The sequence below is a fragment of the Parus major genome, chromosome 5 (assembly GCF_001522545.3).
Source record: "Parus major isolate Abel chromosome 5, Parus_major1.1, whole genome shotgun sequence".
Taxonomy (NCBI): Eukaryota; Metazoa; Chordata; class Aves; order Passeriformes; family Paridae; genus Parus; species Parus major.
Window position 1 is genome coordinate 50,841,305 of NC_031774.1, and position 16,951 is coordinate 50,858,255.

The window sequence follows — 16,951 nt, forward strand, 5'->3', positions numbered from 1 at the left end:
AGTTAAACTTTGGAACCGAGAGAGTAAGTGAAAATATTTCTTTTATGCCAGCATGCAGTTGAAATAATTTCTGCTGTCCAGAAGAGGGGACATAGAGTTCCTAACAGAAGCCAAGAGTATTCATAATACCTTAATTTGAATCATGTAAGTTATTCTGAATGACACACTAACAGGAGTGTTACATACCTTGCCATTTTGGTTTACTTTGAATAAGGATACAAAGGACGTTGATTCAGGCCTTTCTTTACTACATACTTGATCAGAACTTTTAATATTTCTCTGATCACAAGGTTTCCAATCTGATGCCTTATTCAGTGTTGTTCCAAAGTGTACAATGTCATTTTAATCACTTGGGAACTGCTTAATTCACCCTCTAGTAATACCATTAAAATATATTTCATTATTCATATTGGATTCATATGGCTGATTCAGAGAATATGTTTTGCACTCATTTTGCTTTCTATGTCTTTGGAAATGAAGTCCTAGATGTTTTCCTATTCTTAAGACTTAATTTCAGTTCACACTAGCATTTCAGATTCCAGTGAGGAAAATATTTCTTAGCACAAGTGATAGCACAAGATATTAATTTTGAGTATATTTCATCTGCTTTCTCTGCATCAGTTCAGGTAGCTGCTTAGCCAAATACTATATAAATGTAGCATGCTAAATTTACAAAGCCCTCTATTCAATGAAACAGCAAAATACCCTTTTGGCTTGCCCAACTGGATACATCTGTACAGACACATCTGGAAAACTGGCCTAATTTTACATTGTAAAAAAATAAGTAAGAAAAGTAAGCCCTTCCCCTGTTTTCTTTTACTTACTGAGAATTATGTCTTGTAGATAGCTATAAGCCAAAATAATATAATTCCACACACTCTTGGTGATATTTTCAATACTTTTCTGAATAGTATTTAAGAATTTAGTTATTTTTTTCACCTACACCTGACATATGCCTGTTGTTATTCTGACATTTCCAGTGAATTATCTCCTCCAAAATCATGAGAGCCTCTTAGGTCAATTTTCAGTGTTTAATTTTGTCTTTATTTACAAATACAGAAAATAGACCTACTATGTGTTTGTTTCTTCTCAAGCTGTTTTAGGCTAATTCTTTTCCCACCATGGGGCCACTCTGTCTTTATTTAACTTGGTTATACTTAAATTTTGTCCTGTAACCTTTACTATTTTTTTTCCTAATAGAAAAAAGATGATGCACTAATAATGTGGCTAAATTTTCCATTTAAAAAATTCTAACGTGGTGTGCTTCACTACTTAATATATTTGAGATTGCCTAAGTTTCCCCCCCCCCATCAAGACCAAAGAGAAACATATTGGTTAAATGAGCAACTTAAAGATGACAAGGTTATAGTCAGTATTCTGCTCAGCATGTAAAGATGACAGCTGCTTAGCACGTATTCCAGTTTCATAATGATGGACACTGGAAAATGCAGTATTTTTCTCTCTCAGCCTTTCCTAATTCACTCCATATGTAAGGAGAACTTACCTCATGCTCCCAGATTTCTAGCACCCCCTCCCCAAGTAGGGACAGGGTCTCCAAAGCAAATAAATAAATAAAAATGACCTTGGTGGTTTGTGGTTTTTATACACACTCTCAGTCACATATATTCAGAACCACTAAAAATCACCAACTCCCCAGAGAGCCAAGATTTAATTTGGATCACACGTTACAGGCCAGACTAGAGAGTATTTTTACAATAACAATATTTACTTATATTCATCAACAGATGGTAAAACAGCATAGGGAGAAATGCTTGAAGAAAACTGAGCAGTTTTACACAGAAATAATGGCCACACCAGCTATAGATCATCAATAAAAAGCAAATCAGATATGGATAGAATATTTAATTCTTGTCTAAGCTGGGTTCTCAAATTACATTACAGATCAGAAATTTCTTCCTTATGTGTCTAACTCATAACAGAAAGTCAAGTTTACACTATTATTCTCTGGATTTTTGCCAATGCCCATTTCCTATGCAGGACAGAAATCAGAAACAGCACAAGGATGAGATTTGACATTTACAGCTGAAACCAGAACTTTTTAGAGTTGTTTCCAAAAAGTTGACTTTACCTGTCACACTTATATGTGACCATGTGTAGAATTAAGATAGAAGAACACAAATGTCAAAGCATAACTTCCACAATTATTTAGCTGCCTTTTTAGATACATCACTCTTCTTTGGAATACCTGCAAGACTAATATAATTTCTACTTTTTCTCATTTCCTACTCCCTAAAATAAGTATAATCACAAATTAATGTATTTTTTAATCCCTTTTCAAGAAGACTGGTTCATACTTGGTTTTACTCCTGCATTATACAAATGTTGTTTCTTCAACTCCTGGTGTATAATACAGCAGTTCAAACTGGGCTTCCACTGAACTTTTACTTTATACTCTATCTGCCTCGAGTTAAAAAAATAAAAGTAACTCTCCTGCCACACATACATACTTTGCAAAATAGTGCCATGGAGAAAAGCATTTTTATGTAACATAGACTGTCTAGATTTCTAACAGTGTAACACAGTTCTCCCTCACTACCAGGATGATAGATGAAATCTAATACTCCCCCAAAAAAGGTAAAGGAATAACTCAGAAAGGACAATTATTTATGTTGCTTGGAGAGAAAGCCTGCAAGAACTGGTGGTACAGGGTCCACTGTTCAGATAAAGGGCAATTCGCTCATTAAATTACATCAGATACCATTCAAGTTAAATGCAGTCTGAAAAAGTCACCTGGAATTATTATGTATGATGCAGAAACCTTAACCATCAATCACATGCTGGAATATTGTCAAGTGGCAATAATACTGGCACATAAACTTCTAACATTTTTTTTTATTTTCATCCATTCATATCCCTCAGACATAGGAGGTTGACTGCTCAAAGGGTAGCAGAAGATTTAGTGAAACCAGATGATCTTACTAAAGAAACCAAATTTTTATGTATTTTACTTGCTGAAACATAATACATAAAACTGGTTTTTTTCCTGACATCAACTATAACAGTAATCTTCTTCATGACTCATCTGCCTATCCTAACCATGCTACTAAAAGACAATCTAGTTCTTTTGAATCAATGTTCCTTAGGACAATTTGCTACAGATGTGCAAGGAAACCTCAGCCCAGCATGAAAACAAAGACTTGTTTAATAATTATTTTAAGCATTCATGTGAAACTATAGAGTGAATTTCTGTTTGTACAACATGCAAAACTTTACTTGTAAGATATGCAAATGTTTCAATACATGTTCTCCTTTCTGATCAATTGGTCATTCAAATTATAGAGTAGGGAAAAATAGCAAATGAAGACTCCTGTGGTCAGTTTTGAAAGTTAAGGTGTGTGTTACCTGGCAGTTTACCACAGTGGAGAGGAAACTCTGCTGCTGGCAGTAAACTGAGAGCCCAGTTGCACAGTTTAGCTGCAGCAGCATGAAGTTATGGGTAGGTTAATTTAAATAATTTTTTTTGTAACTATGCTGTAGATCTACCATATCTAAAAATGAATTGTAAAAAGAGATGGAGAGCAAAAACCTTGTGTGCTATAATCCCTGAAACACTACATGTAAAAATCCAACAATACATAAACAAAAAGACACACTTCTCTGTCTTGTCTTCCAAGGCTGTGAATAAGAACATTATCTGGTTATGTACACTGGGTCTTCTAGGCAGAACAATAGTTTAGAAATTCTTTCTTGCTGGCTTTTTGGGTTTTTTTTCCCATCACAAGTGACTTTTCATGACATTATATTGGTTACCTATCACCAATAGAAGCTTTTAGTTGTTAATATACATATTTTTTAAAGCATCGGTATCTACACTATCATAATATTCATCATTTTTTTGCTGTAAAATAAGCATGCATTTGGTTACATCTTTAATCTGGGGCCATCCCAAGAAAATACTGCTTGTCCTAACAAGCAGTATTTTCCTACCCTGGAAATGTAGCAGGTACCAGCCTACTACTAAACAATCAAAACAAGGCACATTCACAGCAATATGAAATTTTCAACTAGAACACTGTGCCCCAGGTGAAGATGACATGGGTCCAATAGAAAACTAGACAAGTTCATGGAAGAGAAACCCACTGAGGCAAAGACACCTCAAACACACATCATTATTTCTGTTTCCAGAAGTCCCTGACTTTCAAAGTATTGCAGGACTGTGAAACTGTTCTCAGGAAGTATCACTGCCTGCTTCCCTGCCCTTCCATGCCTCTGTAAACAGCAGCTTTTATGACACTGGCAGGAACAGGATGGAGTGTGAGCACCAGAGCCACTCCAGTGTAAACACTCAGGAGCACGTGCAGGTCACTGCTGCCCAAGTTCAGCGCTTGCTTCAGTGAAAACTCTAATGGATTGTTAACAGAAAGCAACCTTTTGAGATTTATTGTGGACAGTAGCTGCTCAAAGCTGTAAATTAGAAAATAAGCTTTTCTGGGCAGGAAACAGCTTTTTTTGTTGTGTATTTGTATGGTGCCCACAAAGAGTTTGTATAAAGAGGACAATAGGTTCACTGGGACAGTAAGTCCTGAACATTTCCAGTCACAGCTTCACTTAAAGGGCATCATGACCTCTCTTTCTGTAACACTTCTGGGATTATGTCATTATTCCTAGTTCCTGTTACTTTTATACTTCTGTGACCATAACCCCAAGCAGGAATTACAAGCCCATATTTGGGAATTGGTGTCCATGACTGCTACTATAATATAAGAAATACAAAGCCCCCAAAGACTGGTTTGTTAGCAAACAGAAATAAACTTCTTAGAGATGAACCATAATTCTCTCCCTTAAAATGTCTGCCATTGTCTTTTCAAAGAAACAAAAACAATAGACTAAACAAAGACAAGAGTTAACCAGAGTGCTTTTCATTCTTTAAAAGAAGTGTAGCCATAGATTCTTGCCAGCTTCTGTTGCCATTTATATAGTACAAAAGATACAAGTATTTGGAAAAGAAAGGTTGAATATGAACCTGCCAAGCTGCAACAACAGCACTCTTATCTGTGGTACAATAATATGAACAAATTAGTACAATAAAAATAGTTTATAAGGGCAAAAATATCAACTTGCCATAACAGTTAAGCTTCTTCTCCCTTTAAAAATTTCTAGTAAACAAAATATAAAGATGTTAAGAGTTATTCTTTCCCTGTTTTCTTTTGTACATCTGTTATCTTCTTGCAGCCAATTTTTTACTGAAAAGTTGATGTTTTGTTGAAGCAAATCCAGTAGCTGTACAGCTGTGCTGCTGTGCAGAACAGCAACCCATTACTCACCATCCTGAGAACCATGCAAAACTTGGGAAGAATAATTGGCTCTGAATTTCAAGGTTCTCCCTATTTTCTTCCCTCTTACATTATTCTAGAGATCAAGGGGTAAAATACAGCAGTCTTTTATAGTACATCATCTAGTCCTGCCACTAATGCAAGGTAAGTTCTTCCACCTTTCACTATGGAGAAGTGACTTTACATTTAGTTTGCATTTTCTGCTTGGCAACAGCCTGGATATGAACAACCCACATGCCATAGCTGACATATTGCTAGTTGACATTCTAGCTTATCTCTTTCACATACACTCACCTTCAGGAAAAGAAATATGAAGGTCAACCATTTTCAACATCAAAATGGTGCCATTTTGGACCTTTTTTAACCTTACAGGCAACCCATAAAAACAGGGTGACTAGCTCTAATTAATTTTACTAATAATGGTCCACATATCAAGTACAATTTTTTATGATATGGTAGAGTGTTTATATGTATCCCCAATATCTAAATCTGAATTTTTACCAGCTCCTATGAAATTAAATCTAAAATAATAATATTTTCTAACATCTCTTCACACGGAAGATAAGAATTTTTGATAATTCACGCTCCAAAATTTGTATTCCTGCTTGGTAAATTTTTCCTTTTCTTGACCAGCTCTTTTCTGAGTAATTCACAGCTGTACTGGTCCAAGTAATGTTCACTGGTGGAAAATATTTGTCAAGTGGATATTGAAAAGGCTTCACTATTTACATCAAATATATTTCTACTCCTCTAGAAGTAGTCATAAGTACTTCATAAGTATTTAGATATGCAAATATGGACGCTTTATTGCTGCTGCTCAGGGATTCTAAGAATGCAGTATCAATGGACACATTCACACCTGCTAGAGTGTGGACTGAGTTTTAGCTGGTTACTCTTTGGCTGATTAATAGTTAAGGATTTCTACACTCTTACTTCCCAACAATCTCTGAGCATTGCCAACTTCCCTGACATGAAGTTTCAATGTACTGCTGTGCAAAAGCTCTCTGGGTTATCTCATGCTTCTGTTTATTAAGGAGGCCCACAGATGGGTTTTAATGATCATCCTTTTGTTCTGTATATGAAACCAATGTTCTTTTCTAAAGAAAATACACTGTGGAGATGAGGTATGTTCCAGTTAGTGCTAAATTAGAACCAAAGTATTCAAAAATGTCTGAGTGTTCCTGCCCTCAAGTGTTGGCAAACTGTAGAATACTTTTATAACTTGCTCATGTTGAGTGTTTCTTTAGGAGGAGATGTATAAACCAGCATTACATCAGGTTTAAAGGGCAGTAGGAAGAAGACATGGTTAGTGACAAAAAATGGCACACAAAACAAGTCTTTGAAATCCCATCAGCAAATTTTTCCTTTGTGGAACAAAATATTCTGACATCCAATCATCAGAAAGTTATCAGTTCTGAAAGGCAATAAGCAGTGAAACACACTGGAGAAAATACAAGAATCACTGTGAAAATCATTTCCTCAGTGACACACCACCCTAACACAACCTGTCTTTTATCTGCTGCCTCCTTGACCTTTCCTTCATTTTTCCTTTCATGCTAGTTAGTTCCACAGTAACGGAATTATAATCAACTTTCTCATTTCACTCTCTTCATTCCCATATACAATTTCTACAGAAATATTATTTTCATTTCATTAATTCCACTTCTACCTCTCAATCCACCTCATTAGCCCCTCTTCATCACTTTGCATTTTTGCAGTAATTTCTGTTATTTTATTTTGTATCTTCCTTTGCTTTCTATTTAAGCTCTTTTAACAATACCAAAGAAAGGATGTGGGACCATTTTTAAACAAAGAACAGATCTTTCATTCTGCATCTGTGATTACATCATGTCTTGCACTGCTGCAGGTATCTTCCCAAGCACTCACACCCCTGATGTGCATTTGAGTGGTTTGGAACCTGTCCTTCTTGGCATGTCTTCATCTCTTTCTCACACTCATTTTCCAGATAACTCTGTGCTCACATTTCCACCCAAAGCACAGTCTTTGCCAGGAATTTCATCACAATCAAACTGCCTTTTTAGCTAGTGACAAGTTTCCTGCACAGGCTTCTTTTCTTGAAGTGATTGTATTAGTACTGTGCTCTTCCTCCATGTTACAAGACATGGCTTCATACTTTGCATTTAAGCTAGTGAGCTAGCATCCCATCAAAAAGTTCATGAGCAGTCTGACAAACTATTACAGATATTTTTCCATGTACCACCATGTGTATGGAAAGCCAGTCTTCTCCAAGTGCTTCACCAAGGAATATGAGACATGGAGTATTTTAAAGGAACATATTATCTGCAAAGCCAGACCTAGAGGGTGACCTTAGCATGAATACCTAAATATTTCCTGGGTTTTCTATATTAAGAGGTACATGTACTCTGCAGGTTCTGCTCCTAATTATTAAAAAAATTAATGATTCGAGAAAAGAGAAAAGAAGTTATGAAAAAACCTACTTTTATAGTTACTTCCACAAGTGGTTGCTAATTGGGAGTGATTTTGATGGAAATAATATGTCTCATATATTAAATTCTAGGTCCTCATTGAATGCAAGCCTTTCAAAGAGCCTACTAAAGTTTTATTCAGATTTTAACAAAATGAAGCTGCCAAAGACCAATCAGCTTGGAACTGAATGACAACCTATGCCAACTAATACAATGCAGATATGTTTGTGAAAAAAAACAAACCTGTGTGTATGTAGGTATGCCCAATATTATAACATATAAAAAAATGCACAATGAATTATATGAATTATAATATGAATTATATGTTAGTAAATACATGAATTTACTAACTTCAGGCCAAGAGGATCTTATGTTGCTATATTTAAAGGTGATAATAGGATTGCACCAGCAAAGAAACAGTTGTTAAACCGTTGGTGGAAGAAATGTTGGGAAACCCCTAGTTTCCATTCAGAATATTCATGCTTAGTCTCCAGTATTTCAGACTCAAATTTCTAATTAGAGAAAAGTAGGTTTTAATCATATCTAGCTCAGAACTATGTCTCTGTTCAATACAGATATGTAAATATGTGTGTATATATAGATATGCATACCTACACAAATGTCACAGCAGTAGAGAAAGCAAAAGCATTGGAGATAAAACTTTTTGCTCCTCTCTGACACTTAAGTGCCAATTTCAAAGGCATTTCATTTGCCTTATCCTTTAGTTCTCCTTCTTTAAAATAAAAACTTGTTCCTATCCCAAATGGAAGAACCTGGTGAGAATTACACTAATAGGAGGTTTGCTAAAGCTGACCTCCACTAGGAAATTGTCTCCTACTTCCAGTGGAAAAGAAAACTTCTAGCGATTCTATTAATCTGCATAAAAATGCGCTAAGTGAAGCAGCTTCCTGAATGTTTATAGGATCTGGAGTGAGGGAGATCCAGGGACGCTTTACAGGTAATTTATTTTAAGTCACTTTAAAACTTTTTCTATTCAAATATTAATTACAATGAATGTAATACACTGTACAAAGAATTCAATATAGACTTGTAGTACTGCTAGGTTTGACCTCACTATAATGTAAACACATTACTGCTCCAAAAGCAGAAGACCACTTCAGATTGTATCTGCCTTCCTCAAGTAACTCACTGGAGAAAGACTTTCTTTAAGCATTTTTTTTAAGACTTTCTCAACGTGTAACAAGTTGCACACACATGCATCTCCTTTCAATTGATATAATCTACTATCTGTGACGTCACAACTGTGTTCTTACACTATTTAGATCTTAAAGTACTATTAATGGGAGAAAAAAACTGTGTCTCACCTTACAAAAGTATAAAGAGGGTATAGTTCCCAATGTGTGATGCTCCATGTTTTTGAAATTACAGCCCTTAGAGATTTTTTTGGCATTAAATTAAAACCACTAACAAATTGCTAGTGGTAAAACATTGCATGAACATTGTTTCTTGCAAAATATTGGAAATAACTATTGTAGCATTACTCAACAGTTAAGCAACCTCTGTTTACTGTAAGTATTAGCTTGAACAACGTGTCCTGCATACGTAAATTCACTCCCTTTGGAACCAAACTCCCAACTCCTGAGACTTGGATCAAAAAAGTCAAATAAAAATATATGAACAAGTCCCCTTGCTAACTGGTCTAATATCCATAGGTGGAAGAAACTGCTTATTTCAAATAAATAACTAAATAGAACATGGCTAAAGAGAACCATGATTATTTTTCAAATATTTCCCCACAAACAGTTCTAAATTATACTTCTCATTTATAAAAAGCATTATTTTGTTTTGCTTCTTGTATGTACACCTGAGAATCAAACTGTGTTGCCAGTTCGCTTTGGAGAAGTAACTAGAGCACTGTTCATCCTATGACCCAGAATTGACCTTATTGGTCAATGAAGCTCCTTTTTCAGCAAAAGCAGATTAACATGTTCCCTTATCTGTCTCTATCCATGAAGAAAATAGGAAAAGAACTGAAAAATTTGACGAGTTTCCTCAATCATGAATAAATTCAGCAATACGATGGGAAAGTATAAACTCATTAAATTTGTCTCATTTTCCTCCATATAGACCAAGGCCCATAAAACTAAACACTGGCTCTTCTTGGTGGGCAGGATCAGAAATGATTGGTTGCATACTCTCTCTAGCATATTTCTGTAGAATTGGAGTAAATAAAGACAGGCTTGATGTGTAAACTTAAATCAAATTTCCTAGTTTTCCTCGCAAAAATTCTTTAGACTGTTCTCCTTGAATTTTATAAACATGGAATGGAAGAAGTCTTCTGGATTGAAATATTTCCAGTTTCAAATCCATCCTTACAATGGAGCTAATACTGACTCTCTTCTGAGTTCCAAGAACATTTCTAATTATTCTTTCACATTTTATTCCAAATACATATTGTGACAAATAAAGAATTGGTGCCTTTTTATCCATGACTTTGAGCTTTATCTTTTTTTTTTTCTCTTTTAAATCATCATTACATACAACTTATTGATTCCAAACACACAAATCTTAGAGGAAAGCTTGTTATTTAATTACTTCTACTGTGGTTGACAACTAACATAAAGAAAATTAATTTAGATCCTGCATTAATCCCAGAAGCTTAACAAAACTGGAATTTGGGAAGGAGCACAACCATCTCCACTGTACACTGAGAGGAAAAAATGTCACAACACATTTAGCACATACTATGCCAGCAGTAGTAAAGCAGAGATGGGAGTTAGCACCTGCTTAAGAGGAGAACAAGCATGCTAACACTGGGAGTCAGGGGAATTTCCCACTAAACTACAACATATAGAAAGTAGGTCACTTTTACTCTTTTGAGAATGATAAAAAGCAACAAAATTCTGAATTATATATGAACCATTACATTTAATTTTCTTCTTCTCCAGCAGCTCCCAGGAGCCTTGAAGACAGAAAAATCTGGATTTTACGACTCTGGCAATTATCTAAGTTAATGCCATAGAATTCTCCACAACCATTTTTATTATAGTTACAGATTTGTCAGCCTTTCTATTTTACTCCCCTTTACAATTCTTTCTGTACTGCTTGCCTCTGATTTAGTGTTTGCTATAAAAGTTTACTCCAGACATAACTTGGCACACAAACGTCTTACACACAGGCTTTACCTAAAATAAATCTTTAATATATCTGCAATTTAGCTTACCTAGCTCTCTTTTGCCAGATGTTATTGGCAGGAAATAGGGTCAAGTTCAAATGTCTGAGACAGATCTTCTTAAATAAATGTGATTGGCTGAAGTACCCCACCCAGAAACCTGGGAAAACAAAATATCTTCCCTAAGTGACCCTAAAAGTCAATTATTTTCTATTCTGAAACATGGATTCTATGCAAAACAAGAAAAACATGATGTGGGGAAAAGGAGAACTGCAGTTTGATGGCATACAAAAGAAAAACAGTGACATTTATAAACATGAATAACTAATCTGTCTGATAGTAGAGTTGAATTTAGGGGTCACATTTTATTGAGTATAACGTAGTAGGCTAAATGTAAAAAGCTGGCTATGACACTTCCAGGGAAGAGAAGAAACACTGCAGGTCAGCACCCAAAACAGAGGCCTAGTAAAAGAACCAACCACTGCAATTTTCTTTAGGGACTAAGTTCAAATTCAGGGCAATGAATGTTGCTCAGTTGAGTTCACCAAGGATGAGAAAGGGCAAAAATACAGACACAGATAGAGCAGGCAGCGGGAAGGCCCCAGAGACAGCCAGAGAGTGTTCAGGATGATTTTGATAAAGAAGTGAAGCAAGAAAGAGTGGCTTAGGGTAGACAAATATCTGAGGAGACTGTTAAAGCAATGAGCCTCTCATGTTTACTTCTGGCACTCAGGCAACTGGAAGTTTGTAAATATAGACAGAATTGCAACAAAGAATGATTACATTTCATCATAAATTTGTAAAAATATTGCCCTCAGATATCAGCTAATCAGAATGGGCTAAAAAGAATGGAAAACCCTCAAAATAGCTCAGCAGCCTTGCACCTGAATCCTGCTTCTCCCAGTGCAAACATCTTTGTAACAGCACTCCCCCTTCAACCTGCTGAGCTCCACATTACTGCCAGCACAGCACTAGAGTATAAAGGCATATTTGCAAGTCTATTCCCACAGGGAATGCCTCCCTGACCTCATGTCAAGACTGCTCCAAGATGAAGCCAGGGAGAAGTCAGGGGCACTGGTGTAGCATGGTTAGCTCAGGCCCCTCCATCCCTGTCAGCCATCAGGCCTCACTCACACTTTATTCATTCTTTTCAGCCTTTAAAAATTAATAGCACCAAAGGCCTTAAATGTAGTCTTTCCCATCTGGGAACACTGGCTTGCCACAAGGCTTCATTTCTGTTACAGCTCTCTCAATTTAAAGCCTTAAGAAATGTGTTGTTTTCTTATGTTACTACTCAGCATGTGGCATATGGAAGATGACAGCAGAGGTCGATGCTGTGAGTTCCACAATAATATAGAAAACACTATTTATGAAGAGACAAAATAAGGGTGAGAAACAAAGGAAATCATCAACATGGAGTGATGCCAGGCATGGTGGGTTTCCAGACAAATTCTCTGTACAGGCAGTACAACTGAACACCATAACTAAGTCTCGCTGCAGAATTTATAATAGAGGGAGAAAAAATTCATTAGTATAAAGCTGAGGGGCTGTAGTGGAGGAAAGATGATCAGGACAATCCTGCTGGGATAATGCCCCCAAATGCTGGAACAGGTCATCAAATTATTCAAAGGAGCCCAGTAGAAAGAATTTTGTATCAGTTGACACAAAAGTGTTTTGCCTTTACCTGAATAAGTAATTGCATTGAATACTGGGGAAAGAAATGTTTATACTGCAGAGTTCTCATTCTTGGGACCCAGAATTAATCTCAGAAAGAATGAAAGTTAATAAATCCTACATTTCTAAAGCAATAGACCTAGTCTTTGAAGCATGCCATTTAAAGAGCAACTGAAGTGATCAGTGAAAGGAAGATAATGATAATGTATTGATACGGAACTAAGGGAACAGTATGGGGCATGCAGGTGCCATGTATTGTGGATGCCATCTAACACATATGCTGCAGACTGCAATTTGACAGAAAAATTAATGGCCAACCTATAAACTGCAGTGACAGAAACAGAGGAAGCAGAAACGATGCATCTCCATACACCGCTGCTACGCCAGGAAAAACAACCACAAGCATCTACTCTTGCTGCTTCTGAGACCATTTGGAAAGACTTCCACTGAAGGGAAAGCAATCTGCAGCATCAGTTAGCAGATGCAGAGATTCTTTATGTACATTTATTACAGAAAAAGGCAGACAGACGCTCAGCTGCCATTTTTGCTCAAATTATTAAGTCAGCAATAGATCTAAATCAAACTAGATGGCACAGCCACCTTCACTTCAACTTCAGCCACATCATGAATTAGCAAAACCAGGTGCTGATGAGGTGCAATGAAAATGTTTCAAGACCAATAGGCCAAAATAAGCTGTTGATAAGCCCATGAAACAAGTGATAATAATTCTTGAATTCAGTAGCAGATGACAAGATTGGATTTTATTTAAAAGGGACCATAATCCCATTGGATTCAGTAGCTGACACCAGGAAATGGATAAATACTTCACAACTGAGAACAGGCATGCCAAACATAATTCAGGAAGCACAGCTCTTGCCAGAGATAAATTCTGGTTCTGAGTGTATACGATGCAGCATGAGGTGTGCAGAAATTACTGTGATTTTTGTAACAGAAGGAGACTGCAGATTTTGAAAATCCCAGCTTCAGCTGGGAACAGATGAGGACAGACCTATCCAGTTTCACTGATGAAACTCCATGGTCCAACTACACCACTCCAATCTCTGGAAGACCATCAGAAGGACACAGAGAAACATTTTATTTGGAAACTGAAAGCTTAGCACAACTAGCAGACTGTGCTCAAAGTGCTAGTATGTCAAATATCTTCCTACTGTAGTCCTTAAACACTGCATTTTAAGATTTTATTATGCAACTATTGTTGTCAGAAAGATAACATTAAAAGAAAGGCCTTTATGTTAAGCATTTCCCCAAAGAATGGACTTTTAAACATGTACCACGCAACTCACAATGAAGATACCTCTGAAATCTTAAACTTGATCTGCCTTGATTAATTTGCTAATCTTTTACCACCTACTGTCTGTTAGTACAGAGCTTACATTAAACAAAAATCCTCTTTCTTATACAATCACTTTATTCTTGTTTTCAATCAGTACCTGTATAAGACAGGAAGCAGGAGCAACATAACTTTACTAAAGGTAGAATATAGGAAAGGGTCAGGATATGAAGCTCTGGTCCATTTTCCTCACATAACTATCTGTGGCTGATGACCACCCTATGAAATCATCCCACAATTCACTTACAGCTTCACTCCTGCTTAAATATTACTTAAGTAGCACCCAAATGATTTATGATACCAGTCAAGCTCCACAGGTGATAAATATTGTATATTACAAACAGACCAGATCGGCCAGATCACAAGTTGTGAGAGAAACCCCAGTTTTACCCCAATAGCCTCAGAGGTTTGGCAGATTAGTAATACATGCATATTATATAGAGTATTTTCTTCTGAAGAATTTCAGCAGATCTTGACATAAACTGTAACTTTGAATGCCAAAAGTGATGTTTGCACCAAAAATGATCATTTTTTTTTTGCTTCTCAGTGCAACTCTAGCTAATATGTCAAAAGTAAGATAGGAATTGTTCTTCCCTCAAGGCAGCAAATACATCACCCATGACAGGACAGTGCAAAATGAGGTGCAACACTTCTCTCCAAGCACATTCTACTGCCATTTTGCTTGTAACTTCTTGGGTTTAAATGAAACTTCTTTTAAAGTAATATGGTGTATACTTCTGGTGATAGACTTCCATTAGCCTCATGGATTGAAAAAGTCCAATATATATTAGTGGTTTAAAATTAATAATAACAGTTCTGCCTTCTTTAAATCTGTTGAAAACTGTATAAAGGTCACAGCACTGCTGATGCCCACATTTTTTCTGTTTTACACAACTGAGTAGATGAAGTAACTCATGACAGCCAAATTCTGAGATCAGGCCCTAAGCAATGATGACATCAGATGCTGCCAAAAGACATTTGATTCCTCTATTGTGAAATGCCAGGTTGGTTCTGGAACATGGTGAGAAGCCAATTGTAGTTTAGAAAATTCTATAGTGAGCTATTGTTTGATACTAAATACAAGATCATCACTCTTGCTGCTGCTGCAAGTCACAGGGCATCCAAGGACACATCTAACAATATTGCCACTTTCTACTGCATTTGCAAAACACAGCAACAAAGCACCCAGACTATAGAGAGTGTCTGTGAGAGAATGGAGACACAGGACTTGATGGCAGGAGTACAAATTAAGAAGCTGAAGCTAATAAAGCTAATGAAAGCCAATCACCACCAGCATACAGCATATATGTCAAAGGGGATCTTAGCTCTACAAGTTTCTCTGCACCTGACATTTTGCAAAATCATTTGATTTATTTCTGAGCAATAAATTTTTAGGTTTTTTTATACAACTAAAAGGACAAAATATTCCTTCATGACTATCTGATACTGTTTTAAATGCCTAAACAGAACTATTGCTGATTTCAGCCAGTGAAGGTCCCATTCTAAAGCATGAGTGATGGCACTGTAGTAAATTTACTATATTCACAGCAAAAGCAGAAAAAGATAACTGAGAGAGCAGCTCCTTAAACCTGAGTAGTCTGTGCTTAGTAGATGTGGGCTTGCTTGATTGGCAACTTTACAATTTATGTTGCAAGACAACTCATGATGTGTAACATACATTGTGCTTTTAATTAATTTATTTTCTATTTTCAATTATGACTTTGGAAAAGAGGACAGTTACACAAAAGGAAAAAAATACACAATTTATTTGATTCCAAATAAAGTGATATGAAAAGGTTCTCAGAGTGCAGAGTACCAAATTAATCTTACTAAAGCAAATGTATTGTCTTTTTAAACATATAGGAATATGACAAGAATAGCAAGTGTTTTGTACTGGTAATGGCAGTATTTGGAAAATTCAAATTTCCAAATATTATGCAAATAACACATGTGCATAATCAGACACATTGAATATTTGGTTTATTTTTTACAAGATTAATTTATAAAGACTCTCCCTTATAATATTTTATCAGATCAAGCTTCCAATTTATCCAGCAGCCATCCTTGGTGGTGTCCAAGATGGATCCCAGGGAAGAGTGTGAGAACAGTGTAACATACAGCACTAATTCCCCAGAATATTTTTCAGCCTCCTGGGATTTGTGGCTGATGAAGCAACTAACCAGATGCAGCAGGTCTATCTTTAATAGTCCTCAATGGTTTCTTCTTGGACTTTTCACATCCGAGAGTTTTTTATCATCCACAGCATCTTGTTGCAAGAATCTTGACAGCTTAAAAATGCAATTTGAGGCAAAACTACCTCCTTTTTCCTATTTTGAAATTGACACTTCCTGGTTTTACTTTTCATATTCTACTCCTTTCTATAATTCTTCACAGTAAAATGATGTTATCTATTCACTTCTGTGCCTACAAAGCTCATGGAACAAATCCTCCTAAATGCTGTGCTAAGGCACTTGGAGAGCAAGTGACTGTGGCCTTCTACAATGGCATGACCACATCAGTGGACAAAGGAAAAGCTACAGATGCCATCTCTTTCTGTAAGGCCTTTGACATGGTCCCCCAAAAACACCTTACCTCAGAATTGGAGAGGAATGGATTTGATGGATGAACTGTTTGGCAGATGAGGAATTGGTTGGATAGTCACATCTGGAGGGTGGTGGTTGACAGCTCAATGATATCATAGATGTTCCATGTCCAAACGGAGATCAGTGACAAGCGATGTCCCTCAGAGGTCTGTACTGGGAAAAGTAATGTTTAATATCTTCAGCAAAGACTGAAACAGTGGGACAGAGTTCACCCTAAAAATATCTGCAGACACCACCTAGCTCTATGGTGCACTTGACATGCCTGAGGGATGGAATGCCATCCAGAGGGATCTGGACAAGCTCACAAACCTCAAAAAGGCCAAGTGCTGGTGCTGCACCAGGCTCAGGACAATCCCGGTATCAATCCAGGCTGAGGATGAACAGATGGAGAGCAGCCCTGCTGGGAAGGCTTTGGGGGTGCTGCTGGGTGAGAGGCTGGACATGACCCA

At 36.7% G+C, this 16,951-nt stretch overlaps 1 long non-coding RNA gene across 1 annotated transcript in view; it reads right to left on the bottom strand.

Moving 5' to 3' along the window:
• LOC107205945 overlaps window positions 1-16,744 on the bottom strand; it is a 36,214-nt gene extending 19,470 nt beyond the window's left edge. The window contains exon 1 of the long non-coding RNA XR_004498000.1: window positions 16,492-16,744. This is a non-coding gene — a long non-coding RNA (uncharacterized LOC107205945). The remainder of the gene's footprint in view (window positions 1-16,491) is intronic.
• Between the last annotated feature and the right edge of the window lie 207 nt (window positions 16,745-16,951).